Raw genomic sequence first — 27,009 nt, 5'->3', positions numbered from 1 at the left:
ATCACAGGAGAGGAGGTGCAGTGACATCACAGGAGAGGAGGTGCAGCGACATCACAAGAGAGGAGGTGCAATGACATCACAGGAGAGGAGGTGCAGTGACATCACAGGAGAGGAGGTGCAGTGACATCACAAGAGAGGAGGTGTAATGAAATCACAGGAGCGGAGGTGCAGTGACATCACAGGAGAGGAGGTGCAGTGACATCACAGGAGAGGGGGTGCAGTGACATCACAGGAGAGGAGGTGCAGTAACATCACAGGAGAGGAGGTGCAGTGACATCACAAGAGAGGAGGTGCAGTGACATCACAGGAGAGGAGGTGCAGTGACATCTCAAGAGAGGAGGTGCAATGACATCACAGGAGAGGAGGTGCAGTGACATCACAGGAGAGGAGGTGCAGTGACATCACAGAAGAGGAGGTGCAGTGACATCACAGGAGAGGAGGTGCAGTGACAACACAGGAGAGGAGGTGCAGTGACATCACAGGAGAGGGGGTGCAATGACATCACAAGAGAGGAGGTGCAGTGACATAACAGGAGAAGGGGTGCAGTGACATCAAAAGACAGGAGATGCAGTGACATCTCAGGAGAGGAGGTGCAATGACATCACAGATGAGGAGGTGCAGTGACATCACAGGAGAGGAGGTGCAGTGACATCACAGGAGAGGAGGTGCAGTGACATCACAAGAGAGGGGGTGCAATGACATCAGAGGAATGGAGGTGCAATGACATCACAGGAGAGGAGGTGCAATGACGTAACAGGAGAGGAGGTGCAATGACATCACAACAGAGGAGGTGCAGTGACATCTCAAGAGAGAAGGTGCAATGACATCACAGGAGAGGAGGAGCAGTGACAACACAGGGGAGGAGGTGCAGTGACATCACAGGAGAGGAGGTGCAGTGACATCACAAGAGAGGAGGTGTAATGAAATCACAGGAGAGGAGGTGCAGTGACATCACAGAAGAGGAGGTGCAGTGACATCACAAGAGAGGGGGTGCAGTGACATCACAGGAGAGGAGGTGCAGTGACATCACAGGAGAGGAGGTGCAGCGACATCACAAGAGAGGAGGTGCAATGACATCACAGGAGAGGAGGTGCAGTGACATCACAGGAGAGGAGGTGCAGTGACATCACAAGAGAGGAGGTGTAATGAAATCACAGGAGCGGAGGTGCAGTGACATCACAGGAGAGGAGGTGCAGTGACATCACAGGAGAGGGGGTGCAGTGACATCACAGGAGAGGAGGTGCAGTAACATCACAGGAGAGGAGGTGCAGTGACATCACAAGAGAGGAGGTGCAGTGACATCACAGGAGAGGAGGTGCAGTGACATCTCAAGAGAGGAGGTGCAATGACATCACAGGAGAGGAGGTGCAGTGACATCACAGGAGAGGAGGTGCAGTGACATCACAGAAGAGGAGGTGCAGTGACATCACAGGAGAGGAGGTGCAGTGACAACACAGGAGAGGAGGTGCAGTGACATCACAGGAGAGGGGGTGCAATGACATCACAAGAGAGGAGGTGCAGTGACATAACAGGAGAAGGGGTGCAGTGACATCAAAAGACAGGAGATGCAGTGACATCTCAGGAGAAGAGGTGCAGTGACTTCACAGGAGAGGAGGTGCAGTGACATCACAGGAGAAGAGGTGCAGTGACATCACAGGAAAGGGGGTGCAATGACATCACAAAAGAGGAGGTGCAGTGACATCACAGGAGATGAGGTGCAGTGACATCACAAGAGAGGGGGTGCAGTGACATCACAGGAAAGGAGGTGCAGTGACATCACAGGAGAGGAGGTGCAGCGACATCACAGGAGAGGAGGTGCAGTGACATCACAGGAGAGGAGGTGCAGTGACATCACAGGAGAGGAGGTGCAGTGACATCACAAAAGAGGAGGTGCAGTGACATCACAGGAGAGGAGGTGCAGTGACATCACATGTGAGGAGGTGCAATGACATCACAAGAGAGGAGGGGCAATTACATCACAGGAGAAGATGTGCAATTACATCACAGGAGAGGAGGTGCAGTGACATCACAGGAGAGGAGGTGCAGTGACATCACAGGAGAGGAGGTGCAGTGACATCACAGGAGAGGAGGTGCAATGACATCACAAGAGAGGAGGGGCAATTACATCACAGGAGAGGAGGTGCAATTACATCACAGGAGAGGAGGTGCAGTGACAGCACAGGAGAGGAGGTGCAATGACATCACAAGAGAGGAGGTGCAGTGACATCACAGGGGAGAGAGAGTAGGTGCAGTGACATCACAGGAGAGGAGGTGCAATGACATCACAGGAGAGGAGGTGCATTGACATCACAGGAGAGAATGTGCAGTGACATCACAGGAGAGGAGGTGCAGTGACATCACAGGAGAGGAGGTGCAGTGACATCACAGGAGAGGGGGGTGCAGTGACATCACAGAAGAAGAGGTGCAGTGACATCACAGAAGAGGAGGTGCAGTGACATCACCGGAGAGGAGGTGCAGTGACATCACAGGAGAGGAGGTGCAGTGACATCACAGGAGAGGGGGGTGCAGTGACATCACAGGAGAGGAGGTGCAGTGACATCACAGGAGAGGAGGTGCAGTGACATCACAAGAGAGGAGGTGCAATGACATCACAAGAGAGGAGGTGCAATGACATTACAGGAGAGGGGGTGCAATGACATCACAGGAGAGGGGGTGCAGTGACATCACAAGAGAGGAGGTGCAATGACATTACAGGAGAGGGGGTGCAATGACATCTCAGGAGAGGAGGTGCAATGACATCACAGGAGAGGAGGTGCAGTGACATCACAGGAGAGGAGGTGCAGTGACATCACAGGAGAGGGGGATGCAGTGACATCACAGAAGAGGAGGTGCAGTGACATCACAGAAGAGGAGGTGCAAGGACATCACAGGAGAGGAGGTGCAATGACATCATAGGAGAGGAGGTGCAGTGACATCACAAGAGAGGAGGTGCAGTGACATCATTTGAGAGGAGGTGCAGTGACATCACAAGAGAGGAGGTGCAAAGACATCAGAGGAGAGGGGGTGCAATGACATCACAAAAGAGGAGGTACAGTGACATCACAGGAGAGGGGGTGCAGTGACATCAAAAGAGAGGATGTGCAGTGACATCTCAGGAGAAGAGTTGCAGTGACTTCACAGGAAAGGAGGTGCTGTGACATCACAGGAGAGGAGGTGCAGTGACATCACAGGAGAGGAGGTGCAGTGCCATCACAGGAGAGGGGGTGCAATGACATCACAGGAGAGGAGGTGCAATGACATCACAGGAGAGGAGGTGCAATGACATCACAGGAGACAAGGTGCAGTGACATCACAAGAGAGGAGGTGCAATGACATCACAGGAGAGGGGGTGCAATGGAATCACAGGAGAGAAGGTGAAGTGACATCACAAGAGAGGAGGTGCAATGACATCACAGGAGAGGGGGTGCAATGACATTACAGGAGAGGAGGTGAAGTGACATCACAAGAGAGGAGGTGCAATGACATCACAGGAGAGGGGGTGCAATGACATCACAGGAGAGGAGGTGCAGTGACATCACAAGAGAGGAGGTGCAATGACATCACAGGAGAGGAGGTGCAGTGACATCACAAGAGAGGAGATGCAGTGACATCACAGGAGAGGAGGTGCAGTGACATCACAGGAGAGGAGATGCAGTGACATCACAGGAGAGGGGGTGCAATGACATCACAGGAATCGAGGTGCAATGACATCACAGGAGAGGAGGTGCAATGACGTAACAGGAGAGGAGGTGCAATGACATCACAACAGAGGAGGTGCAGTGACATCTTAAGAGAGAAGGTGCAATGACATCACAGGAGAGGAGGTGCAGTGACATCACAGGAGAGGAGGTGCAGTGACATCACAGGAGAGGAGGTGCTATGAGATCACAGGAGAGGAGGTGCAGTGACATCACAGGAGAGGAGGTGCAGTGACATCACAGGAGAGGGGGTGCAATGACATCACAGAAGAGGAGGTGCAGTGACATCACAGGAGAGGAGGTGCAATGACATCACAGGAGAGGAGGTGCAGTGACATCACAGGAGAGGAGGTGCAGTTACATCACAAGAGAGGAGTGCAGTGACATCACAGGAGAGGAGGTGCAGTGACATCACAGGAGAGGAGGTGCAGTGACATCACAGGAGAGGAGGTGCAGTGACATCACAAGAGAGGATGTGCAGTGACATCACAGGAGAGGAGGTGCAGTGACATCACAGGAGAGGAGGTGCAGTGACATCACAGGAGAGAAGGTGCAGTGACATCACAGGAGAGGAGGTGCAATGACATCACAGGAGAGGGCGTGCAATGACATCACAGGAGAGGAGGTGCAGTGACATCACAGGAGTGGAGGAGCAGTGACATCACAGGAGAGGAGGTGCAGTGACATCACAAGATAGGAGGTGCAGTGACAACACAAGAGAGGAGGTGGAGTGACATCACAGGAGAGGAGGTGCAGTGACATCACAAGAGAGAAGGTGCAATGACATCACAAGAGAGGAGGTGCAATGACATAACAAAAGAGGAGGTGCAATGACATCACAGATGAGGAGGTGCAGTGACATCACAGGAGAGGAGGTGCAGTGACATCACAGGAGAGGAGGTGCAGTGACATCACAAGAGAGGGGGTGCAATGACATCAGAGGAATGGAGGTGCAATGACATCACAGGAGAGGAGGTGCAATGACGTAACAGGAGAGGAGGTGCAATGACATCACAACAGAGGAGGTGCAGTGACATCTCAAGAGAGAAGGTGCAATGACATCACAGGAGAGGAGGTGCAGTGACATCACAGGAGAGGAGGTGCAGTGACATCACAGGAGAGGAGGTGCTATGACATCACAGGAGAGGAGGTGCAGTGACATCATAGGAGAGGAGTTGCAGTGACATCACAGGAGAGGGGGTGCAATGACATCACAGAAGAGGAGGTGCAGTGACATCACAGGAGAGGAGGTGCAATGACATCACAGGAGAGGAGGTGCAGTGACATCACAGGAGAGGAGGTGCAGTGACATCACAGGAGAGGAGATGCAGTGACATCACAGAAGAGGCGGTGCAGTGACATCACAGGAGAGGAGGAGCAGTGACATCACAGGAGAGGAGGTGCAGTGACATCACAGGAGAGGAGGTGCAATGACATCACAAGAGAGGAGGTGCAGTGACATCACAGGAACGGGAGTGCAGTGACATCACAAGAGAGGAGGTGCAGTGACATCATTTGAGAGGAGGTGCAGTGACATCACAAGAGAGGAGGTGCAAATACATCACAGGAGAGGGGGTGCAATGACATCAGAAGAGAGGAGGTGCAGTGACATCACAGGAGAGGGGGTGCAGTGACATCAAAAGAGAGGATGTGCAGTGACATCTCAGGAGAAGAGGTGCAGTGACTTCACAGGAAAGGAGGAGCAGTGACAACACAGGAGAGGAGGTGCAGTGACATCACAGGAGAGGAGGTGCAGTGACATCACAAGAGAGGAGGTGCAATGACATCACAGGAGAGAAGGTGCAGTGACATCACAAGAGAGGGGGTGCAGTGACATCACAGGAGAGGAGGTGCAGTGACATCACAGGAGAGGAGGTGCAGTGACAACACAGGAGAGGAGGTGCAGTGACATCACAGGAGAGGGGGTGCAATGACATCACAAGAGAGGAGGTGCAGTGACATAACAGGAGAAGGGGTGCAGTGACATCAAAAGACAGGAGATGCAGTGACATCTCAGGAGAAGAGGTGCAGTGACTTCACAGGAGAGGAGGTGCAGTGACATCACAGGAGAAGAGGTGCAGTGACATCACAGGAAAGGGGGTGCAATGACATCACAAAAGAGGAGGTGCAGTGACATCACAGGAGATGAGGTGCAGTGACATCACAAGAGAGGGGGTGCAGTGACATCACAGGAAAGGAGGTGCAGTGACATCACAGGAGAGGAGGTGCAGCGACATCACAGGAGAGGAGGTGCAGTGACATCACAGGAGAGGAGGTGCAGTGACATCACAGGAGAGGAGGTGCAGTGACATCACAAAAGAGGAGGTGCAGTGACATCACAGGAGAGGAGGTGCAGTGACATCACATGTGAGGAGGTGCAATGACATCACAAGAGAGGAGGGGCAATTACATCACAGGAGAAGATGTGCAATTACATCACAGGAGAGGAGGTGCAGTGACATCACAGGAGAGGAGGTGCAGTGACATCACAGGAGAGGAGGTGCAGTGACATCACAGGAGAGGAGGTGCAATGACATCACAAGAGAGGAGGGGCAATTACATCACAGGAGAGGAGGTGCAATTACATCACAGGAGAGGAGGTGCAGTGACAGCACAGGAGAGGAGGTGCAATGACATCACAAGAGAGGAGGTGCAGTGACATCACAGGGGAGAGAGAGTAGGTGCAGTGACATCACAGGAGAGGAGGTGCAATGACATCACAGGAGAGGAGGTGCATTGACATCACAGGAGAGAATGTGCAGTGACATCACAGGAGAGGAGGTGCAGTGACATCACAGGAGAGGAGGTGCAGTGACATCACAGGAGAGGGGGGTGCAGTGACATCACAGAAGAAGAGGTGCAGTGACATCACAGAAGAGGAGGTGCAGTGACATCACCGGAGAGGAGGTGCAGTGACATCACAGGAGAGGAGGTGCAGTGACATCACAGGAGAGGGGGGTGCAGTGACATCACAGGAGAGGAGGTGCAGTGACATCACAGGAGAGGAGGTGCAGTGACATCACAAGAGAGGAGGTGCAATGACATCACAAGAGAGGAGGTGCAATGACATTACAGGAGAGGGGGTGCAATGACATCACAGGAGAGGGGGTGCAGTGACATCACAAGAGAGGAGGTGCAATGACATTACAGGAGAGGGGGTGCAATGACATCTCAGGAGAGGAGGTGCAATGACATCACAGGAGAGGAGGTGCAGTGACATCACAGGAGAGGAGGTGCAGTGACATCACAGGAGAGGGGGATGCAGTGACATCACAGAAGAGGAGGTGCAGTGACATCACAGAAGAGGAGGTGCAAGGACATCACAGGAGAGGAGGTGCAATGACATCATAGGAGAGGAGGTGCAGTGACATCACAAGAGAGGAGGTGCAGTGACATCATTTGAGAGGAGGTGCAGTGACATCACAAGAGAGGAGGTGCAAAGACATCAGAGGAGAGGGGGTGCAATGACATCACAAAAGAGGAGGTACAGTGACATCACAGGAGAGGGGGTGCAGTGACATCAAAAGAGAGGATGTGCAGTGACATCTCAGGAGAAGAGTTGCAGTGACTTCACAGGAAAGGAGGTGCTGTGACATCACAGGAGAGGAGGTGCAGTGACATCACAGGAGAGGAGGTGCAGTGCCATCACAGGAGAGGGGGTGCAATGACATCACAAGAGAGGAGGTGCAATGACATCACAGGAGAGGAGGTGCAATGACATCACAGGAGACAAGGTGCAGTGACATCACAAGAGAGGAGGTGCAATGACATCACAGGAGAGGGGGTGCAATGGAATCACAGGAGAGAAGGTGAAGTGACATCACAAGAGAGGAGGTGCAATGACATCACAGGAGAGGGGGTGCAATGACATTACAGGAGAGGAGGTGAAGTGACATCACAAGAGAGGAGGTGCAATGACATCACAGGAGAGGGGGTGCAATGACATCACAGGAGAGGAGGTGCAGTGACATCACAAGAGAGGAGGTGCAATGACATCACAGGAGAGGAGGTGCAGTGACATCACAAGAGAGGAGATGCAGTGACATCACAGGAGAGGAGGTGCAGTGACATCACAGGAGAGGAGATGCAGTGACATCACAGGAGAGGGGGTGCAATGACATCACAGGAATCGAGGTGCAATGACATCACAGGAGAGGAGGTGCAATGACGTAACAGGAGAGGAGGTGCAATGACATCACAACAGAGGAGGTGCAGTGACATCTTAAGAGAGAAGGTGCAATGACATCACAGGAGAGGAGGTGCAGTGACATCACAGGAGAGGAGGTGCAGTGACATCACAGGAGAGGAGGTGCTATGAGATCACAGGAGAGGAGGTGCAGTGACATCACAGGAGAGGAGGTGCAGTGACATCACAGGAGAGGGGGTGCAATGACATCACAGAAGAGGAGGTGCAGTGACATCACAGGAGAGGAGGTGCAATGACATCACAGGAGAGGAGGTGCAGTGACATCACAGGAGAGGAGGTGCAGTTACATCACAAGAGAGGAGTGCAGTGACATCACAGGAGAGGAGGTGCAGTGACATCACAGGAGAGGAGGTGCAGTGACATCACAGGAGAGGAGGTGCAGTGACATCACAAGAGAGGATGTGCAGTGACATCACAGGAGAGGAGGTGCAGTGACATCACAGGAGAGGAGGTGCAGTGACATCACAGGAGAGAAGGTGCAGTGACATCACAGGAGAGGAGGTGCAATGACATCACAGGAGAGGGCGTGCAATGACATCACAGGAGAGGAGGTGCAGTGACATCACAGGAGTGGAGGAGCAGTGACATCACAGGAGAGGAGGTGCAGTGACATCACAAGATAGGAGGTGCAGTGACAACACAAGAGAGGAGGTGGAGTGACATCACAGGAGAGGAGGTGCAGTGACATCACAAGAGAGAAGGTGCAATGACATCACAAGAGAGGAGGTGCAATGACATAACAAAAGAGGAGGTGCAATGACATCACAGATGAGGAGGTGCAGTGACATCACAGGAGAGGAGGTGCAGTGACATCACAGGAGAGGAGGTGCAGTGACATCACAAGAGAGGGGGTGCAATGACATCAGAGGAATGGAGGTGCAATGACATCACAGGAGAGGAGGTGCAATGACGTAACAGGAGAGGAGGTGCAATGACATCACAACAGAGGAGGTGCAGTGACATCTCAAGAGAGAAGGTGCAATGACATCACAGGAGAGGAGGTGCAGTGACATCACAGGAGAGGAGGTGCAGTGACATCACAGGAGAGGAGGTGCTATGACATCACAGGAGAGGAGGTGCAGTGACATCATAGGAGAGGAGTTGCAGTGACATCACAGGAGAGGGGGTGCAATGACATCACAGAAGAGGAGGTGCAGTGACATCACAGGAGAGGAGGTGCAATGACATCACAGGAGAGGAGGTGCAGTGACATCACAGGAGAGGAGGTGCAGTGACATCACAGGAGAGGAGATGCAGTGACATCACAGAAGAGGCGGTGCAGTGACATCACAGGAGAGGAGGAGCAGTGACATCACAGGAGAGGAGGTGCAGTGACATCACAGGAGAGGAGGTGCAATGACATCACAAGAGAGGAGGTGCAGTGACATCACAGGAACGGGAGTGCAGTGACATCACAAGAGAGGAGGTGCAGTGACATCATTTGAGAGGAGGTGCAGTGACATCACAAGAGAGGAGGTGCAAATACATCACAGGAGAGGGGGTGCAATGACATCAGAAGAGAGGAGGTGCAGTGACATCACAGGAGAGGGGGTGCAGTGACATCAAAAGAGAGGATGTGCAGTGACATCTCAGGAGAAGAGGTGCAGTGACTTCACAGGAAAGGAGGAGCAGTGACAACACAGGAGAGGAGGTGCAGTGACATCACAGGAGAGGAGGTGCAGTGACATCACAAGAGAGGAGGTGTAATGAAATCACAGGAGAGGAGGTGCAGTGACATCACAGAAGAGGAGGTGCAGTGACATCACAAGAGAGGGGTTGCAGTGACATCACAGGAGAGAAGGTGCAGTGACATCACAGGAGAGGAGGTGCAGTGACATCACAAGAGAGGAGGTGCAATGATATCACAAGAGAGGAGGTGCAATAACATCACAGGAGAGGAGGTGCAATTACTTCACAGGAGAGGAGGTGCAGTGACATCACAGGAGAGGAGGTGCAATGACATCACAAGAGAGGAGGTGCAGTGACATCACAGGAGAGGAGGTGCAGTGACATCACAGGAGAGGAGGTGCAGTGACATCACAGGAGAGGAGGTGCAGTGACATCACAAGAGAGGAGGTGCAATGACATCACAGGAGAGGAGGTGCAATGACATCACAGGAGAGGAGGTGCAGTGACATCACAGGAGAGGAGGTGCAGTGACATCACAAGAGAGGAGGTGTAATGAAATCACAGGAGCGGAGGTGCAGTGACATCACAGGAGAGGAGGTGCAGTGACATCACAGGAGAGGGGGTGCAGTGACATCACAGGAGAGGAGGTGCAGTAACATCACAGGAGAGGAGGTGCAGTGACATCACAAGAGAGGAGGCGCAGTGACATCACAGGAGAGGAGGTGCAGGGACATCTCAAGAGAGGAGGTGCAATTACATCACAGGAGAGGAGGTGCAGTGACATCACAGGAGAGGAGGTGCAGTGACATCACAGGAGAGGAGGTGCAGTGACATCACAGAAGAGGAGGTGCAGTGACATCACAGGAGAGGAGGTGCAGTGACATCACAGGAGAGGAGGTGCAGTGACATCACAGGAGAGGGGGTGCAGTGACATCACAGGAGAGGAGGTGCAGTAACATCACAGGAGAGGAGGTGCAGTGACATCACAAGAGAGGAGGTGCAGTGACATCACAGGAGAGGAGGTGCAGGGACATCTCAAGAGAGGAGGTGCAATTACATCACAGGAGAGGAGGTGCAGTGACATCACAGGAGAGGAGGTGCAGTGACATCACAGGAGAGGAGGTGCAGTGACATCACAGAAGAGGAGGTGCAGTGACATCACAGGAGAGGAGGTGCAGTGACATCACAGGAGAGGGGGTGCAATGACATCACAAGAGAGGAGGTGCAGTGACATAACAGGAGAAGGGGTGCAGTGACATCAAAAGACAGGAGATGCAGTGACATCTCAGGAGAAGAGGTGCAGTGACTTCACAGGAGAGGAGGTGCAGTGACATCACAGGAGAGGAGGTGCAGTGACATCACAGGAGAAGAGGTGCAGTGACATCACAGGAAAGGGGGTGCAATGACATCACAAAAGAGGAGGTGCAGTGACATCACAGGAGATGAGGTGCAGTGACATCACAAGAGAGGGGGTGCAGTGACATCACAGGAAAGGAGGTGCAGTGACATCACAGGAGAGGAGGTGCAGCGACATCACAGGAGAGGAGGTGCAGTGACATCACAGGAGAGGAGGTGCAGTGACATCACAGGAGAGGAGGTGCAGTGACATCACAGGAGAGAGGGGTGCAGTGACATCACAGGAGAGGAGGTGCAGTGACATCACAGGAGAGGAGGTGCAGTGACATCACAGGAGAGGGGGGTGCAGTGACATCACAGAAGAGGAGGTGCAGTGACATCACAGAAGAGGAGGTGCAGTGACATCACAGGAGAGGAGGTGCAGTGACATCACAGGAGAGGAGGTGCAGTGACATCACAGGAGAGGGGGGTGCAGTGACATCACAGGAGAGGAGGTGCAGTGACATCACAGGAGAGGAGGTGCAGTGACATCACAAGAGAGGAGGTGCAATGACATCACAAGAGAGGAGGTGCAGTGTCATCTCAGGAGAGGAGGTGCAATGACATCACAGGAGAGGAGGTGCAGTGACATCACAGGAGAGGAGGTGCAGTGACATCACAGAAGAGGAGGTGCAGTGACATCACAGTAGAGGGGGGTGCAGTGACATCACAGAAGAGGAGGTGCAGTGACATCACAGAAGAGGAGGTGCAAGGACATCACAGGAGAGGAGGTGCAATGACATCATAGGAGAGGAGGTGCAGTGACATCACAAGAGAGGAGGTGCAGTGACATAATTTAAGTGGAGGTGCAGTGACATCACAAGAGAGGAGGTGCAAATACATCAGAGGAGAGGGGGTGCAATGACATCACAAGAGAGGAGGTACAGTGACATCACAGGAGAGGGGGTGCAGTGACATCAAAAGAGAGGATGTGCAGTGACATCTCAGGAGAAGAGTTGCAGTGACTTCACAGGAAAGGAGGTGCTGTGACATCACAGGAGAGGAGGTGCAGTGACATCACAGGAGAGGAGGTGCAGTGACATCACAGGAGAGGGGGTGCAATGACATCACAAGAGAGGAGGTGCAATGACATCACAGGAGAGGAGGTGCAATGACATCACAGGAGACAAGGTGCAGTGACATCACAAGAGAGGAGGTGCAATGACATCACAGGAGAGGGGGTGCAATGAAATCACAGGAGAGAAGGTGAAGTGACATCACAAGAGAGGAGGTGCAATGACATCACAGGAGAGGGGGTGCAATGACATTACAGGAGAGGAGGTGAAGTGACATCACAAGAGAGGAGGTGCAATGACATCACAGGAGAGGGGGTGCAATGACATCACAGGAGAGGAGGTGCAGTGACATCACAAGAGAGGAGGTGCAATGACATCACGGGAGAGGAGGTGCAGTGACATCACAAGAGAGGAGATGCAGTGACATCACAGGAGAGGAGGTGCAGTGACATCACAGGAGAGGAGATGCAGTGACATCACAGGAGAGGGGGTGCAATGACATCACAGGAATGGAGGTGCAATGACATCACAGGAGAGGAGGTGCAATGACGTAACAGGAGAGGAGGTGCAATGACATCACAACAGAGGAGGTGCAGTGACATCTCAAGAGAGAAGGTGCAATGACATCACAGGAGAGGAGGTGCAGTGACATCACAGGAGAGGAGGTGCAGTGACATCACAGGAGAGGAGGTGCTATGAGATCACAGGAGAGGAGGTGCAGTGACATCACAGGAGAGGAGGTGCAGTGACATCACAGGAGAGGGGGTGCAATGACATCACAGAAGAGGAGGTGCAGTGACATCACAGGAGAGGAGGTGCAATGACATCACAGGAGAGGAGGTGTAGTGACATCACAGGAGAGGAGGTGCAGTTACATCACAAGAGAGGAGTGCAGTGACATCACAGGAGAGGAGGTGCAGTGACATCACAGGAGAGGAGGTGCAGTGACATCACAGGAGAGGAGGTGCAGTGACATCACAAGAGAGGATGTGCAGTGACATCACAGGAGAGGAGGTGCAGTGACATCACAGGAGAGGAGGTGCAGTGACATCACAGGAGAGAAGGTGCAGTGACATCACAGGAGAGGAGGTGCAATGACATCACAGGAGAGGGGGTGCAATGACATCACAGGAGAGGAGCTGCAGTGACATCACAGGAGTGGAGGAGCAGTGACATCACAGGAGAGGAGGTGCAGTGACATCACAAGGTAGGAGGTGCAGTGACAACACAAGAGAGGAGGTGGAGTGACATCACAGGAGAGGAGGTGCAGTGACATCACAAGAGAGAAGGTGCAATGACATCACAAGAGAGGAGGTGCAATGACATAACAAAAGAGGAGGTGCAATGACATCACAGATGAGGAGGTGCAGTGACATCACAGGAGAGGAGGTGCAGTGACATCACAGGAGAGGAGGTGCAGTGACATCACAAGAGAGGGGGTGCAATGACATCAGAGGAATGGAGGTGCAATGACATCACAGGAGAGGAGGTGCAATGACGTAACAGGAGAGGAGGTGCAATGACATCACAACAGAGGAGGTGCAGTGACATCTCAAGAGAGAAGGTGCAGTGACATCACAGGAGAGGAGGTGCAGTGACATCACAGGAGAGGAGGTGCAGTGACATCACAGGAGAGGAGGTGCAGTGACATCACAGGAGAGGGGGTGCAATGACATCACAGAAGAGGAGGTGCAGTGACATCACAGGAGAGGAGGTGCAATGACATCACAGGAGAGGAGGTGCAGTGACATCACAGGAGAGGAGGTGCAGTTACATCACAAGAGAGGAGGTGCAGTGACATCACAGGAGAGGAGGTGCAGTGACATCACAGGAGAGGAGGTGCAGTGACATCACAGGAGAGGAGGTGCACTGACATCACAGGAGAGGAGATGCCGTTCTCAACCTCATCGCAGAAGCAGTTGCCCCGTCACTCACCACTATCTGCAACGCAATGTTTACATCCGGCACCTACCCTTCAGTATGGAAGAAAGCCATTATTAAACCGCTACTTAAAAAACCCAGTTTAGACCCTTCTCTTCCAGCCAGCTACAGGCCTATCGCATGCCTCTCTTTTCCGGCCAAAATCTTTGAAAAGATCATGAACCAGCAATTGTCAACATATATCCACAACAACAACTTACTGGATGACACCCAGTTCGGGTTCCGTCAGGGACACGGCACGAAGACAGCACTCCTGAAAGCTGCGGACAAGATACGATCCACCATGGACAATGGAGCAGCTGCAATCCTCATACTTTTAGATCTGTCCGCAGCCTTCGACACGGTCGATCATACCACACTGATTGACCGTGTCGCGGCTATAGGAATAAGGGACAAGGCTAAGGAGCTTCTCGCCTCATTCTTGTCAAACCGCCCACAAACGGTGAAGTTGGGACAATACACCTCCCAGACTTTCTCCTTGCCTTGCGGTGTACCACAGGGATCCTCGCTAAGCCCGACACTGTTTAATATATACGTGTCTGACCTAGCGAGGGTCATCAAATCCCACGGAATTTCTCTCACCACATACGCAGACGACACACAACTTGTGTTGTCCGTATTCGATGATGGCCAAACAGTAGCTTCAAACTTCCAATCTGGTATGAAAGCAATAAGCTCCTGGATGTCATCAAACTTTTTCAAGCTAAATTCTGATAAAACAGAAGTGATGACATTCGGGAGACTACAACCAATCTGGTCTCCACAATGGTGGCCCCAACAAATGGGACAACCTCCTGAACTAGTAGTCAAGGTACGAAATCTGGGGGTTGTCTTTGACAACAAACTGTCCTTCCAGCAGCATGCAAATTCAGTGGTTTCATCCTCCTTCCACACCTTAAAAAAGATCAAAAAACTCATCCCGTACTTACCATCTTCTGCAGGCAAAACTTTAGTCAGCACGTTAGTCTTTTCCAAAACCGACTATTGTAATGCCTTGCTTCTAAATGCACAACAAAAGTTCCTCAATAAATTACAGACTGTACAGAATGCAGCAGCTAGGACCCTGCTACACATTCCCAAATTTGCATCTGTCTCCCCCTACATCCAACAGCTACATTGGCTGCCGGTGAGGAGCCGCATCAAATTTAAAGCTTTGTGCATAGCTTATGAAGCAATCCACAATCATGGTCCCCTATTCCTAAAACAAGCCTTTCACCCACCCGAACAGCGAAGAACACTGCGCTCATCCTCAGCCCATCTGCTAACAGTCCCCCGCACAAGAAGGGCTACCTGGGGAGGCAAACGCTTCACCGTTGCCACAGCCAGACTGTGGAACACTCTCCCTCTCCACATCAAGTGTGCACCAACTCTGCTCAATTTCAGAAAAAAACTGAAAACATGGTTGTTCCAAGTCTAAACCCCCTTCTCCGACAGAGAGTTCTGTGACAATAGCGCCGAGACACCCTCGGGTATTTGCGCGCTCTAAAAATCGCCATAAATAAATAAATAAAACCTTACCTTGACGCTGCACGGACTTCCTGCTTCCTGCTTCCTGGGATCACGCTTGCTGTGCTGTGAGCCGCAACGCCTCGCCGGACCCGCTACGCGGGTCCCGCTTCGCAGCTCCCAGCGGCTGACTTCTGCAAGGGGCAACACCTGGCTAGTTAAAGACCGGCAGGGCTGCGAGGGTAGAGCGGAGGACTCCACGGACCAGGAATCCCCGCGCGCCCGATCCCAGCTGGGCTCCTCTCCCTGCCGGCACCACCCCCACCACCGCAAGATTAAAGGTGCTGGTGAACCCACTTCTGGCGGAAACCTTACCTTGACGCTGCACGGACTTCCTGCTTCCTGCTTCCTGGGATCACGCTTGCTGTGCTGTGAGCCGCAACGCCTCGCCGGACCCGCTACGCGGGTCCCGCTTCGCGGCTCCCAGCGGCTGACTTCTGCAAGGGGCAACACCTGGCTAGTTAAAGACCGGCAGGGCTGCGAGGGTAGAGCGGAGGACTCCACGGACCAGGAGTCCCCGCGCGCCCGATCCCAGCTGGGCTCCTCTCCCTGCCGGCACCGCCCCCACCACCGCAAGATTAAAGGTGCTGGTAATCCCACTTCTGGCGGAAACCTTACCTTGACGCTGCATGGACTTCCTGCTTCCTGCTTCCTGGGATCACGCTTGCTGTGCTGTGAGCCGCAACGCCTCGCCGGACCCGCTACGCGGGTCCCGCTTTGCGGCTCCCAGCGGCTGACTTCTGCAAGGGGCAACACCCGGCTAGTTAAAGACCGGCAGGGCTGCGAGGGTAGAGCGGAGGACTCCACGGACCAGGAGTCCCCGCGCGCCCGATCCCAGCTGGGCTCCTCTCCCTGCCGGCACCGCCCCCTGGGTGCACCTTGACAAATTACAAAGGAGAGTTAGTAGTCCCGCTGCGCGGGAGCGCGCGGGAGGGCGCCGGGAGAAGCCCGGGACAAGGGCGGGACCGTCTGTGGCCGTCCGGGGCCGCAGGAGGCCGGGCTGGGCCACCCCCCTTATCATTGAGCCACAGCAATCATTCCAGTAAGTGACATTGACTTATAGTTTCTGATTGGTGGGAAGCATGGCAATGTCTGTATCAACAAGTGCTGCTACTGGCCATTTGACAACTCTTCCGATGGAGTCTGGTCCTCAAGCGATAGGCCCTCTAGATAAATTCTTTTTTAATCGGTCATTGACAATTGATAAAGAGTTATCTTTGGCAGAGAAGCGCGCAGAGCGTAGATTATCCATAGAACTACTCAAGAACTCATCGACTCTAGCATACCCCACCCTGGTAACTCCTCTATCTTCATTGAATCTTCCGGTTGCCAATGAACATTTTGAGGGTTTAGCTCAGATACCGAACAAGGATGTAGCAACTGAAGTTAACAATTCCTGTGGGAGTAATCCCCAACCCTCATCATCCTATGATTCTGGGGCCCAGGTTATATTGACCCAATCCTAACTTGGGTCTAAAAGGAAAAGACCAGCCCCAGCAAGAAAATGTAAATTGGTGGTGTAATTGGTCAGGGGTCCGTAACCTACCTCGGACACCAGGTGGGAAGCGGCCTGGTGGCCCCTCTGCAGCTAAAAATTGCCGCCATCCAATCCTGGCAGCCCCCCATCACCCAGACCGAAGTACGAGCCTTCCTGGGCCTCACGGGCTATTACCGAAGGTTCGTGAAAGACTATGGTACGATGGTGGGGCCCCTCACAGAACTCACGTCAAAGAATCAGCCCAAGAAAGTCAACTGGACCCCCGAGTGTCAAGCTGCATTTGAACAATTGAAAGCCGCCATGTGTTCCGCCCCTGTGCTCCAGGCCCCCGACTACAGCCGGGAGTTCGTCGTCCAGACGGATGCCTCCGACCACGGCATTGGGGCGGTCCTGTCGCAATTGAACACCGAAGGCCTTGATCAGCCAGTGGCCTTCATCAGCCGGCGACTCCTACCACGGGAACAACGCTGGAGCACCATCGAGAGGGAGGCCTTCGCTGTAGTCTGGGCCCTCAAGAAACTCCGGCCCTACCTTTTTGGTACCCACTTCCGGGTGCAGACCGACCACCGACCCCTGCAGTGGCTGATGCAGATGCGGGGGGAAAACCCGAAGTTACTACGCTGGTCCATCTCCCTGCAGGGTATGGACTTCACAGTTGAACACCGGCCTGGGCCAGATCACGCCAACGCGGATGGCCTGTCCCGATTCTTCCGCCTCGACGAGGAGAGTCCCCAAGAAGATGGGTAACTCTCCCCGCCTTCAGCTGGGGGGGACGCATGTTGGACAGGCCACATGAAGGGCCGCTCTCCCCCGGCCCAACCAGGCCCGAGCCCAGGGCCACAAGTACCACACACCACCATTGCACGTCCTCTGCCCCCTCAGAGACCCCTGCCCTCGAGCATGTCAACCTCGTGGGTCCAATCCACTGCCGGCCCTCGCGCCCATCCTGGGGCGCCATCTTGGACCATCCACCACGAGGCCGCCTGGCCCCCGATCGACCTCACCCCTGGGCCTGGCCCGACCTCAGACATCCCGGCACCACCATCCACCCAGGAGGTGAGCGGGCTACTTGGCAAGTCAATGGGAGAAAGAGGTGTCGATGGCTCTCCCCCGCCAAGTGCCGCTCGCCCATCGCCTCCCCGGGCGCCGGCTCCACCCCCCCGCTGGGTGTCTGGACTCCCTCATCCCGGACCTCCCGACCTCCAAGTGCGAGGGTCCGGACATCAAAGCACACCAGCCCTATAACGGGGGCAGCTCCAGAGCAGGAAGGCAGTTGTATCTTGGAGTCGAGAGACGCAAAGAAGAACTCATCCTTGACGGACTACCGGCGCTGCCGTGGCTCTGTCTTGTGCACCATCGTCTGGCCTGCTGGTGCTGCCGCAACCTTCGTAACCTTCATATCCTTCATCGTCGTCGGGACCTGCTGGCGTGGCCGCGGACCGTTTGTAACCATCATCTTCATCGGGACCTGCAGGCTCCGCCGCGGACCGTCGTTTCCTTCGTCCATCTCGGGACCTGCTGGCTCCGCCGCGGCCCGATCATCTAGAACGCCGAGCTCGAGGATTGAGAGCTATTTTCATCTTTTTGGTAACAAGACTGTCCCGCTACCCTTTTCCCAAACCAGAGACTAGAATCGAGGGGACCCCTGAGTCCAGACCTCCTTGTACCATTCCATCGTAAACTTAAAGAATTGCCTATAAAGTCTCGTTGAACTTCAACCTTGTGTGGTGTCCGTCTGTGGGGGGGAAGTTACTTGTCTGTACGATCGCTGGAGACGGCTCTCCCCGGAGACCTCTCCCCTTATCCTCGGCCGACCCTCCCGGTCCGTCTAACATTGGTGGCCAGCGGCGCGATCCGAATCACCGCATAAACGTACAGAGAGTAGCTCACCCCACGACGAAATCACAATGACAACTAAAGAAAGCGGATCAACCGAGAAGTTCCAGATGGAGAAATTGGATGAGTACAGCCATCGTGAACTAAAACAATTCTGCATCGAACTAGGTATCGCTACCACCGGACTAAGTACCAAAGACGATTTTAAGCATGCCCTAGAGTCTTGGGCAGAAACCGGGGCCGCCGGAACCCCCGATCAGAGCACCGCAGCAAAAACCACCACGGCCCCTGAAGAGCAAAGAACGGGTCTCTCGCAAGACGAGATCCAGGAAAGAGAAAAAACCCGACTACACGAGCTGGAAATGGCCCGACTCAAAATGGACATTGAGCTTAAGTTGGCCGAACAAAAAATCAACTTAGAGCACCTGCGTCTCCGAGAAGAAAGAGAGGAGAAACAGAGACAAAGGGAGCTCGAGGAAAAGAAACTAGCGTACGAACACGAGCGGAACCTAGCTGAGATCAACCTACGCAAGCAGAATAAAGGAGTAGGGGTGCCCGAACAACCCCACTCCCCAGGGGCAACAGAGAAAAAGGTACACATCCCCAAGGATGTCGTTCGAGAATACTTCCGAGAGGACGACATCCAGCAATGGTTTAAGGCCTATGAAATCGCTATGACTGCACACCGGATCGATAGAAGCGATTGGGGAGCCGGTCTATGGGGGAGATTCCTCAATGAGGGCCGCGATGCCCTGCTACAGCTCCCGGACCACCAGATGACCTCCTATGACCATATGAAAGCTGCACTCCTCACCCGCTATGGCCTCACACCCGAAATGTACCGTCAGAGGTTCCGAGACTGCACCCGCATCCCGGGTACAACTTGGGTGGACTATGTAAACTACTTTAGCCGAGCCTTCGAGGGCTGGATCAAAGGAAGCAACGTCACAACCTACGAACAACTGTTTAATCTTATGGTATGGGAGCATCTGTCGAACAATTGCTTCATTGAACTCCGCCAGCACCTCCTCGACAGCAAGTTAACGGATCCCCGGCAGCTCGCAGCCGAAGCTGACCGGTGGGAGATCACCAGAGTGGGCCGGAATGGGTCCTACGAACAGAACCGGAACAACAATGGTCAGCACCGTCCCCGAGGGGGAGGAGGGGGCCAAGGACGAGGAAGAGACAACGCCCCGGTCGCCCCCGCTACCAGCACCACCCCCCGGCCAACCGGGGCAGCACCCCGGCGCGACCGGGATATCGAGCCAATGTGACGTGCCATCGATGCCAACGAGTCGGCCACTATGCGAACGACCCAAACTGCCCCCAGTACCAGAGCCCAAGGCCCCGCCAGGTAGCTGCTGCTGCCCTAGGGGAAGAACAGATCACAGAGGAACAAGAGGAATATGAACAAGAGCATCAAGAATGGGAGCCAGCCACCATGGCCCTAGCCTGCTTAGGGGGGAGAGACATGGTCCCGCGGGTCCCCCTACCCGCTAACACCCAGAAGTACAGCCAATGGGTGAGCATCAATGGACGCCGGGCCGAAGCCCTTCGTGACACCGGGGCCAGTGTAACAGCCGTCCGCTGTCACCTGGTGACCCCAGAACAATATCTACCGAACATTCTCTGCCCGGTACGTTCAGCCGATAACTCAGAAAGTCTGTGTCGGATGGCCTGCGTCCCTTTCGAATGGGGAGGGGTCTCCGGCATGTTGAAGGTAACAGTCCGAGACGATGCCCCCGTAGACTGCCTCCTGGGGAATGACCTTGAAAGCTCTCCGTGGGCAGCCGTAGAACGAAGAGAACACCTGGGGATGTTAGGCGTCCCAGACTGGGCGTGTGTCACCACCCGGTCCATGGCCGCCCGTGCCAACCACCGCCCAGAAGAACCCGAATGGCCGGCGCCACCGCCTCCGGTCGCCCCAGCCGAAACCACCGACCACGACGTCCCCCCCGAACCAGCTCAACCTTCCGACCTCGCTAACCTCGACCAGTGGCCTCAAGAGGGGGGGCCCACGCAAGAGCAATTTCGCCAGGAACAGAAGACCTGTCCCTCCCTCGAGGGACTCCGCCAGCAAGCGCTCGCCCAAAGCGCAGGGGATACCTCCGGAACTCACTGGGTCTACTGGGACAATGATCTGCTGTACAGTGAGCAAAGAATCGCAGAGCTGGGGGCCAGCCGAGTACTAGTGGTGCCGCTCCGTTTTAGAGACTTTCTGCTAAACCTGGCCCACGATGTCCCCCTAGCAGGACACCTGGGACAAGATAAAACCTACAGTCGCCTAGTGACCCACTTCTTCTGGCCCAAAATGAGAAACGATGTACACCAGCACTGCCGATCTTGCCCCACATGCCAAGCCAGTGGAAAGAGCGGCCGCAAACTAAAGGCCCCCCTGCAACCTTTTCCCGTGGTCACCACCCCGTTCGAGAGGGTCGGGATAGACATCGTGGGACCCCTGGACCCGCGTACCAAACAAGGCCATCGATTCATCTTGGTGCTAGTGGACCACGCCACCCGCTACCCTGAGGCTGTTCCCCTGCGGACCGTGACAGCCCCGGTAGTCGGCCGGGCTCTAATGGGGATCTTCTCCCGGGTGGGCTTCCCCCGAGAAGTCGTCAGCGACAGAGGCACGAACTTTATTTCTAAATATATGAAATCCCTCTGGCAACAGTGCGGGGTTACCTACCGATTCACGACCCCCTATCACCCTCAAGGGAACGGACTCGTTGAGCGGTTCAACCGCACGCTAAAAGGGATGATCGGGGGGTTGGAAGAACCCCTCCGTCGCCAGTGGGATGTGCTGCTACCGTGCCTCCTCTTCGCCTATCGGGAGGTCCCTCAGAAATCCCTGGGCTTCAGCCCGTTTGAACTGCTATATGGACACCCAGTGCGGGGACCACTCAGCCTAGTCAAGGAAGGCTGGGAGATGCCCCCGCTAAAGAACCCTCCAGATGTCTTCCGGTACCTCCTAACCCTCCGCAACCAGACCCGGCGGTTCAGGGAGCTGGCGAAAGCTAACCTAGAGGCCAGCCAAGAGGACATGAAAAAGTGGTATGACCGGAATGCCTCTTCCATTGAATTTGAACCTGGCCAACAGGTATGGGTGATGTCCCCCACCGAGCCATGCGCCCTGCAAGACAAATGGACGGGGCCCTTCAAAGTAGTCGAGCGCAAGGGCCCTGCCACCTATCTCATCGACATGGAATCGCCCCGGAACCCCCTCCGGGTCCTCCACGCTAACAGACTGAAGCCCCACTTTGTGCGTACAGAACTCAGCCTCCTGATGGCCACAGACAATGGGGCTGAAGAAGACTCCGAGCCCCTCCCTGACCTCCTACGGACTCGGGAGCAAGACGGCTCCGTGGATGGGGTCCGACTCTCGGGGGCCCTCACCAGAGAGCAACACCAGGAGTGTCGAGTCCTCCTGTCACAGTTCGCCAGCCTGTTCTCCCTCACCCCAGGTGTCACTTCCTGGTGTGTGCACGATGTGGACACGGGGGACAGCCCCCCTATCCGCCACCGGGCCTACCGCGTGCCAGATCGGGTACGGGCCTGCATCCAGGAAGAAGTAGCCAAGATGCTCGCGCTCGGGGTCATCGAGCCCTCAGACAGCCCCTGGGCCAGCCCTGTAGTACTGGTCCCCAAAGCAGCTGCCCCCGGCACCACACCAGAACTCCGGTTCTGCGTTGACTACCGGGGCTTGAATGCGGTCACCAGAACAGACGCACATCCCATCCCCCGGGCAGATGAACTAATCAACCGCATGGGAGCTGCCCGCTACCTCAGTATCTTCGACCTGACGGCGGGCTACTGGCAAATCGGCCTCACACCCCGGGCGCAAGAACGCTCTGCCTTTTCCACCCCCGATGGCCATTACCATTTCACAGTCATGCCCTTCGGCATGAAGAATGCCCCAGCAACATTCCAACGGCTCGTCAATCAGGTCCTGGCGGGGCTCGAAGAATTCAGCGCCGCCTACCTAGACGACATCGCTGTATACAGCCACCATTGGTCCGAACACCTCCACCACCTCCGAACAGTGCTGCAAGCCCTTCAGCGAGCTGGCCTCACGATCAAGGCCAGCAAGTGTCAAATTGGGCAAGGGTCTGTAACATACCTCGGGCACCAGGTGGGAAGCGGCCTGGTGGCCCCTCTGCAGCTAAAAATTGCCGCCATCCAATCCTGGCAGCCCCCCATCACCCAGACCGAAGTACGAGCCTTCCTGGGCCTCACGGGCTATTACCGAAGGTTCGTGAAAGACTATGGTACGATGGTGGGGCCCCTCACAGAACTCACGTCAAAGAATCAGCCCAAGAAAGTCAACTGGACCCCCGAGTGTCAAGCTGCATTTGAACAATTGAAAGCCGCCATGTGTTCCGCCCCTGTGCTCCAGGCCCCCGACTACAGCCGGGAGTTCGTCGTCCAGACGGATGCCTCCGACCACGGCATTGGGGCGGTCCTGTCGCAATTGAACACCGAAGGCCTTGATCAGCCAGTGGCCTTCATCAGCCGGCGACTCCTACCACGGGAACAACGCTGGAGCATCATAGAGAGGGAGGCCTTCGCTGTAGTCTGGGCCCTCAAGAAACTCCGGCCCTACCTTTTTGGTACCCACTTCCGGGTGCAGACCGACCACCGACCCCTGCAGTGGCTGATGCAGATGCGGGGGGAAAACCCGAAGTTACTACGCTGGTCCATCTCCCTGCAGGGTATGGACTTCACAGTTGAACACCGGCCTGGGCCAGATCACGCCAACGCGGATGGCCTGTCCCGATTCTTCCGCCTCGACGAGGAGAGTCCCCAAGAAGATGGGTAACTCTCCCCGCCTTCAGCTGGGGGGGACGCATGTTGGACAGGCCACATGAAGGGCCGCTCTCCCCCGGCCCAACCAGGCCCGAGCCCAGGGCCACAAGTACCACACACCACCATTGCACGTCCTCTGCCCCCTCAGAGACCCCTGCCCTCGAGCATGTCAACCTTGTGGGTCCAATCCACTGCCGGCCCTCGCGCCCATCCTGGGGCGCCATCTTGGACCATCCACCACGAGGCCGCCTGGCCCCCGATCGACCTCACCCCTGGGCCTGGCCCGACCTCAGACATCCCGGCACCACCATCCACCCAGGAGGTGAGCGGGCTACTTGGCAAGTCAATGGGAGAAAGAGGTGTCGATGGCTCTCCCCCGCCAAGTGCCGCTCGCCCATCGCCTCCCCGGGCGCCGGCTCCACCCCCCCGCTGGGTGTCTGGACTCCCTCATCCCGGACCTCCCGACCTCCAAGTGCGAGGGTCCGGACATCAAAGCACACCAGCCCTATAACGGGGGCAGCTCCAGAGCAGGAAGGCAGTTGTATCTTGGAGTCGAGAGACGCAAAGAAGAACTCATCCTTGACGGACTACCGGCGCTGCCGTGGCTCTGTCTTGTGCACCATCGTCTGGCCTGCTGGTGCTGCCGCAACCTTCGTAACCTTCATATCCTTCATCGTCGTCGGGACCTGCTGGCGTGGCCGCGGACCGTTTGTAACCATCATCTTCATCGGGACCTGCAGGCTCCGCCGCGGACCGTCGTTTCCTTCGTCCATCTCGGGACCTGCTGGCTCCGCCGCGGCCCGATCATCTAGAACGCCGAGCTCGAGGATTGAGAGCTATTTTCATCTTTTTGGTAACAAGACTGTCCCGCTACCCTTTTCCCAAACCAGAGACTAGAATCGAGGGGACCCCTGAGTCCAGACCTCCTTGTACCATTCCATCGTAAACTTAAAGAATTGCCTATAAAGTCTCGTTGAACTTCAACCTTGTGTGGTGTCCGTCTGTGGGGGGGAAGTTACTTGTCTGTACGATCGCTGGAGACGGCTCTCCCCGGAGACCTCTCCCCTTATCCTCGGCCGACCCTCCCGGTCCGTCTAACAAACTGCAAAAGTAACCAACAACAAGCAGATAGCCTCAAACATTCCTGTGGGAGGGAACAGGGCTAACGTATGCCCGCTGGTAGATAAAGTTGTAGTACCGACCCAACCAAATAATAAACAACAGGCGCTGAAGCCTGCCCCTCAATCCGTCCCCCAAGTTCCTAAACCAATCCCGCCGCCCTTGATAAAGCCACCTCACAGAAAACCCCCGGTTAAACTCACTCCAGATTCCTTCCCCTATGTAGCAGTTCTTATAAATGTACCACCATTACCCTCAGGACAGAGAGAAACTTTCCAGATGCTTAAAAACAAGATCATGCACTGGTTAAAGGAAAATCGTCCTCTGCCTGGTGACATCGATGGGTTAATCATAGGGGTAAGGAGAATAGACTGGTTGGGGTATACACCGAAAACCTTGGGTGGGGACTGTATCGTGGTTAATTTCCAAGATCCAAGGGTGGCAGGATGGATAACTAGGCAGGGATGGGGAACAAATAAGGGAGGTATTGGAATTGTAGACCTTACTTTTTTTTACCCCCGATCAACCAGCGTAATGACTAGTTTGCTCAATGAACCCCTAATCCCCCCTACTGTTTCATGGCCAGCCAATTCCCTACCAGCTCCTCCAGTTGGTCATAATCAAACTACATACATAAATTACAACTCTCATGTAGGATGGCAGGACCTGGGATGGGGATATTGACAAACCAACATAAATAGGAACAGCAGGATAGGAGGGAATAACAACGAGCCAAAAGGGGTCTGTGATGTTTATGTAGATACTATTGCTACAAATCCAAAGGTCAATAATATTGAGAAAGGGAGTTTTGAGGAAAAAGGTGGTATTAGTCTGGGAATTCTAAATACTAATGTTGTGAGAACACCCGCAACAATTGTCAATATGATTGTAGATCCCATCGACGACCAGGAAAAGCTGATTAACTCTATCGAAAGTCCGATGACAGCCCAAGTATTTCCAAATACCAACACTCATGATGGGACCGAGGCCAGCATTGGTACGCTTTTATCTTGGAATGTTGCTGGGTTGGCCAGTAAGTTGGATTCCCAATCCTGGGTGAACTATATCAGTGGGTATGATATCTGCTGTTTCCAAGAAACCTGGGCTTGCGACCCCCTTTTTTGTTTTGGTTATTTAAACTATTGTATACCAGCATTAAAAGGTGGAAGAGGGCGGCCGAAGGGAGGCCTTACTGTTTGGGTCAAACAGGACTTGCACATTAACATCAAAATGTTGGACTTGGGAAGTAGTGACTTACAAGTATTAAGAATCTCCACAGGCAAGGGCCCACCAATGGATTTGTATAATGTCTATGCGAGAGGTAACAATGTAATTAATTCACCCACCATTGAGCTGTTGTCTGCTGCCATAGAGGCCAAGTCCCAAGAAAACATGATGATAATAGCTGGGGACCTCAACAGGACCTTTGAACCCTTGGACTGTACAAATGACCCCTTGGGGAATGAAGAGGACAATCTCTGGGGAGTACCCTCTCTATGTTTAAAACCCGTAAGGAGATGGACAAAAGAAATTTTATTATTGAATGCAATTTGTATGGAACATGGTTTAAGAGCACTGAATGGGAGGACTCCAGGGGACAAGGAGGGCAGCCACACTTTTGACAACGGTAACAGCAGGAGCAGAATTGACTATATATTGTGTAGTCTCCAGCTGTGGAATGGGGTTGTTGACATGGCTATTAGGCCCAGGGTTGAAAGTGATCACAACCCCCTCTGTGTGACTCATAGGTGGTGGAATGTTGGTGCGGGAAACTCTTATCAAACGAATGACGAAGTCCCTGTTATGAGTAACGATGAACGCAGGTTAAAATGGCCAAAGGTACTGGCAAACGAGGCTACCATGACCTATATCAATAACGGGGTTGATAGTGCAATCTCCGCTATGGAGGCAGCGGTTCCAGTAGTTCCGGGGGATAGTGGTATCACCGAAATCCACAACAAGTTATTCTCCCTCCTGAAACCATGTTTTTTTATCAAAAACAGGAAAGGGATGAAAGCTAAAGATGTGGGAAGGTGGTTTGATAGCCAATGTAGATCGGCACGCTTAGAACTGGGACAAGCTATAAGGAATAGGGACCGTGCTGCAATAACAGAGAATAGGAAACTGTACAAAATGGCCATTTACCGAGCTAAAAAGAAATGGGACGAAGACCATTGGGCCGAATTAAAAGAGGCTTCAGGTAATAAAGACTCTTGGACATTTTGGAAAATCATTAAATGGGGTAAAGGAGCTGGCCCTGCAAAGCCAGATAATAATATAGCAGAAGGTGCTTGGGTTGACTATTTTAGACCTCAGTACGCTGAAGTCAACCATCCTGGGGTGGCTGACGGCATAACA

Source organism: Lissotriton vulgaris, chromosome 5 (genome assembly GCF_964263255.1).
Source record: "Lissotriton vulgaris chromosome 5, aLisVul1.2, whole genome shotgun sequence".
Taxonomy (NCBI): domain Eukaryota; kingdom Metazoa; phylum Chordata; class Amphibia; order Caudata; family Salamandridae; genus Lissotriton; species Lissotriton vulgaris.
The sequence above is the reverse complement of the archived record's forward strand: the minus strand, read 5'-3'. Positions refer to the sequence as shown.